General features: G+C 43.2%; 1 long non-coding RNA gene across 1 annotated transcript; it reads left to right on the plus strand.

Moving 5' to 3' along the window:
• The first annotated feature begins 1,404 nt into the window (after positions 1–1,404).
• Positions 1,405–4,054, plus strand: LOC105534100. The gene is made up of 2 exons (XR_001005213.1): positions 1,405–1,485; positions 2,141–4,054. It is a non-coding gene; the product is annotated as an uncharacterized LOC105534100 (long non-coding RNA).
• Positions 4,055–4,602: the final 548 nt, after the last annotated feature.

Raw genomic sequence — 4,602 nt, forward strand, 5'->3', positions numbered from 1 at the left:
CTCCAAAGACAGAAAGAAAGATGACCAAAGTTTGGGGAAACATAAATTTTAAAAAATTAAACCAATGGACGGGCTTTATTCTAGAGAAGAGGGCTGAGAAGGCAGCATGAAGAAAATGGGCCTCAGTAATATTAAGGAGCCTGTATGTTAAACTCAAGTAAGAATTTTCTGCTGATTAGAAGTAAGCTAAGTCAGACGCGTGTCACTCAGGGAAGCTGCCAACTCTACTTCCTGTGGGTTGTGCTCCTTGGAAATGTTTTGAATTGGTCTGAATCCTGCCAGCTGACTTGAGCAGGATGTGAAGAAGACACACAAGTTTGTTGGAATGTGTAAACTCTTTGAGTGCACATGTTCGATAAATAGTAATTGATGGCAAACCAAATTTAGTGCTACAGCTAAGATCAGTAGCATTAATTGAGAACACTTCTCATGTTATGCATAGTTGTTATGTTTCATGGCCAACAGGTAAAAATTCTATGAGGAAAGTTTTGCATTTTCTATCTTCTCCTTTTTAAGGACTTTGGTATAGATAAGCTATCACTGGTTATTAAGAAGTTCAATGTTCAATGTGCAATCCACTTCTGGCAAGGTGAAAAGAACTTTGTGATATTAGTTTAATTACTAATCTTGTCCCCATTTCATCTTGTTTTTTCAGTGCTTATTTCCTCCCCATATTCACTATTTAAAAATAAATTATTGCAGTATATGTATCTTTGAAAATGACCACAAAGTCTTTTGAAATAAGATAGGGTATAATTAAATACACATGTAAACCACATGTTACTTGGACCGACTACTTGCAGATTAGGTAAAAATTAGTTTATCCCCAACCTCAGGACTTCAAAGTATCCCCATGATTTCTACACTCCTGTGGGCCATGTCAGTTCAGCCCCATTTATTCATTTTTTAAGTTCATTCTTTCAACAAGTATTTACTGACCCCCTACTACATCCCAGGCATTATTATAGGTAATAACAACACAATGGTGCAAAACACAGGCAAGTTCCTGTTCTGGCAGAATTTAAATTCCAGTGGGTGAGAGGCAAACAAACGAAAGTAAGGAATTCAATGCAAGAAAAGAGATTTTCAGATAGTGAAAAGTTTGATGAGGAAAGTGAAACAGGATCCTGTGAGGTCCTGAGACGTAGTGAATTTCCTCTTGGGGGTTAGGGAAGTCTTCCCTGGAAGGTGGCTGCTGGCTGAGGCCTGAATGGCCAGTTTGGCAGCCTGTCGATCTGGAGGAGGGGTTCCGGGCAAAGGGAACCACCAGGGCCAAAGCTTTGAGGTCAGGCTGAGCTGGGCACATTTCAAAGGCAAGGGAGACCTGAGTGGCTGAGATTAGCTGCACTCAGGAGAGAAGGGGTAGCTATGAGGGGTGAGCAGCTGGAAGGGGCCAGATCCTACAGGGCTTTGTAACCAGGAGAAGGAGGTGGACGTTTCTTCTAAGTGGGAGTCCTAAGGTATCTGACTGCTGATTTTTAAGAGGTCAGTGTTTCTGTTTTGTGGAGAAAAGGTTGAACAGAAGCAGAAATGAAAGCAGAACACCCATTAGGAGGTTCTTGCGCTGAGAGCGAGGCTGCTTGAACTACGAGGTACTGGACATTCAGGCAGAAGTGGACGGAGGCAGTTTCCATTGTAGAGATACTGAGAGAGGCAAACCTCCCTCCTCAATCCCCCACCTACTCCCTTTGATGGCTTCTACAAGAAACTCAGTTGAACCAACTGGAATGTTTGGAATTTTACAAAAGATTTGCAGGGCCTTGGGGAGGGGTTCACTTTAGGGAACATGTGGGTATCTTGGATACTGCCCCGTTTGTCTCACTCTGCCCTTTTTAAGGGTCCCTGGTGCCTACCCATGGCCCTCCCCTCTATGCGAATCCTCTAACATATGTAATCCTGTCCCCGCAACCAGCTTCCTCCAAGGGAGCAGCCCCTGTGCATCAGTGTCAGTTTCAGATCATTGCAAGCATATTAACTCACACGGAAATCCACCCACATTCCACATTAAATATTATTTACATGAGTTGACTTGTGGCTGACTGGATGATACGGTATTATGGTTTGCAGACATTTAATTAGGCATTTATCTTTATTTTATGATTTACTTTTCTGTTGCTGTAATCTATATATATTTTTTCAGACCTCAAACATTTTGTAGGCCGTTACAAAGCTCATGTCCCCCATGTCTGTGGGGCCTAATGATTCAAACAGCCGTGACCAGGCCTGCCTGTGTGGCCCAACCGCGCTGGCATTCTAGTGAATAACATCATCTCCATCTCACTGCACAGAAGTATGAACTGCGGTGTCAGCAGGTTTCCATGACACCACCCGCGATGTAGAGCACACATCTCTCCCACACTCCGCTGGTTACCAGGCCCTGGCAGTGCAGACCGGGCCTCCTGGGCTGCCTTCCTCCCTCTGGCTCGCAGGTTCCTCTTCACTCCCACGCTCTGCTCCCCAGACCTCCGGCCCAGAAGGTGCGACCCAGAGCCTGAGGCAGGAGAAATTTCGAGGCAGAGACTGGATCTGAGGGTGAGGCCCAGGCCAGGCTAGAGAAAAAACACTGTGAGAAAGGACTGAGGCCCCCACATGCTGGAATCTTGTGGAAAGAGGTGAAGGCAAAGCTGGGGATGAGAGAGAAAAGAGGGAGCAGGAGCGTAGTGAGGAAATGAGGTGAGGAAACAGCTGGGAAGACAGACATGCATCTGGAAGATTCCAGAAGAGGCCATTTCATCCAGCCTTGCTCCAGCAGTTGTGTTTCAGCAGCCACACGGGACACCTAGCCTTTCCTCTGTGACATCATTCTCCATCCGTCCAGCACCTCTTGGAGATCACAAGGGGCTCTCCACATGAGGAGACTTTTGAAACTAAGAAACAGATTTGGGTGTTGCACATGTTTGCTCTGGAGCCACATTGCTTGGGCTCAAATCCCAGATCCATGGCTTCATCACCTGTGAACCTTGGGCACATTTCCCCACATGCCTGTCTCAGTTTCCTCAGCTGTGAAATGGAGTGGTAATAGTTCCTACTTTTACCAAGTCATTGTGACGTTTCTTGTGAAAGGCCTAGCATACAAAAAGCACTCCATAAATGTTTAGCTATTATTATTTCAAGGAATTGTAAAAACAGGATCACAAAGTTGTGGAATATCATTAATGTTTACATTTAATAAATTATACCCTTTAATTCAAAAAATGCAATGGCATATAACTGTGATATTTACAGGTAATATAGAAGTTAGGGTTTTTTCTATATAATTAATTTATAGCACCCTAGAGGTAGGATGCTTCAATCATGGGACATGAGTTTAGAGTTGAATGAGAAGCATCTGTGTTTTGACCATATTTATAACCTCATTTGGAAGCAACGTTAAAAGCCTAAATTTGAAGTCCTTTGTAAATGTTTGTCTCCAAGCCAAATGCTTTTCCTGGTCGCCTTCCTGACTCCTGCTCCCACCCCCAGGTTCATATCTTAAAATGATTAGGGCAGAAAAGGGTGGAGGAGTTGGAATAGACTCTACTTCCTGTCTCTCTGATTTTACCATTAGATTAACAAGGCATAAGTCCTTTATCTCTATAACTGGATGATTTATAGGTTTATATATATTACACACATAGACACACACACACACACACACACACAGAGAGAGAGAGAGACAGACAGACAGACAGACAGACAGACAGAGATATTCAGCTTAAGATGTCAGTATAGATCCTTCTGCAATTCATGAGCATGATGATGGGGTATCACATTTATGTGTGAGATGTGCCTCCCTCAAACCTTCTTCCTACAGGTTGGCACTTTGCCCACCTGACATGAAAAAAAGAAAGTCAATGTAGAAGGAGAGATAATGCAAGACTAAGACTCACTTGTTCTGTAAACAACTGAAGGCAAGCCAGTCTTTGAGAGGATGGAAGCCTGCAGGTGCTAGCCAAAAGAGAAGGGTGGGGAGGACAGGTAAACTTTCCCTACCTCACAATTTTGTTTTTACTCATTATATGCCCAATAGAAGCTGTGTGTAATACAAGTGAAAAATGAATGACTTTCTACCAAATGGCACTCTTCATGGCTGCAAACGTGACCCTAAACTACAGCAGTCTATAATGTGGCAGACTCAAGAGGGACACAAAGTCAATACTGCCCCATGGTTTCCCCTGGAAACACCAATGCCATGCATGAAGGGCTTTGTGGCTGCTAACCCAGGGAATATTGCTTGCGAACTTTAGAAACAGGAGCCGTGCCAGCTCTCAGGGAAGCTCAGATGAAAAGTCTACCTAGAGTACAGCAGACTGGCTGACCTTTCAAAGGCTCTTTTATCCTCGGGAGTCTGTGGTTTTGATGTAGTGTTGAGTATTTTTTAACTTTCTCTCAAGAAGTGTCAGTAAGTAGATGAAAAATAAAGTCTGCTTCCGCACGAATGCACTAATTCCCCCATGCCTTTTTAAAGATTGTTTAAAATAGAGAAATTTTATAGTCGCATAATGAGTAATAATCCAAACATGATGAGAAATTTAATTTGTCTGCTTTGCAGATCTAAGAGTTCAAAATTGCTATGAAGACATATTTTGGGGGGATACTATTTTATAAACATGGGAGACAAGT

Source organism: Mandrillus leucophaeus, unplaced genomic scaffold (genome assembly GCF_000951045.1).
Source record: "Mandrillus leucophaeus isolate KB7577 unplaced genomic scaffold, Mleu.le_1.0 Scaffold130, whole genome shotgun sequence".
NCBI lineage: Eukaryota > Metazoa > Chordata > Mammalia > Primates > Cercopithecidae > Mandrillus > Mandrillus leucophaeus.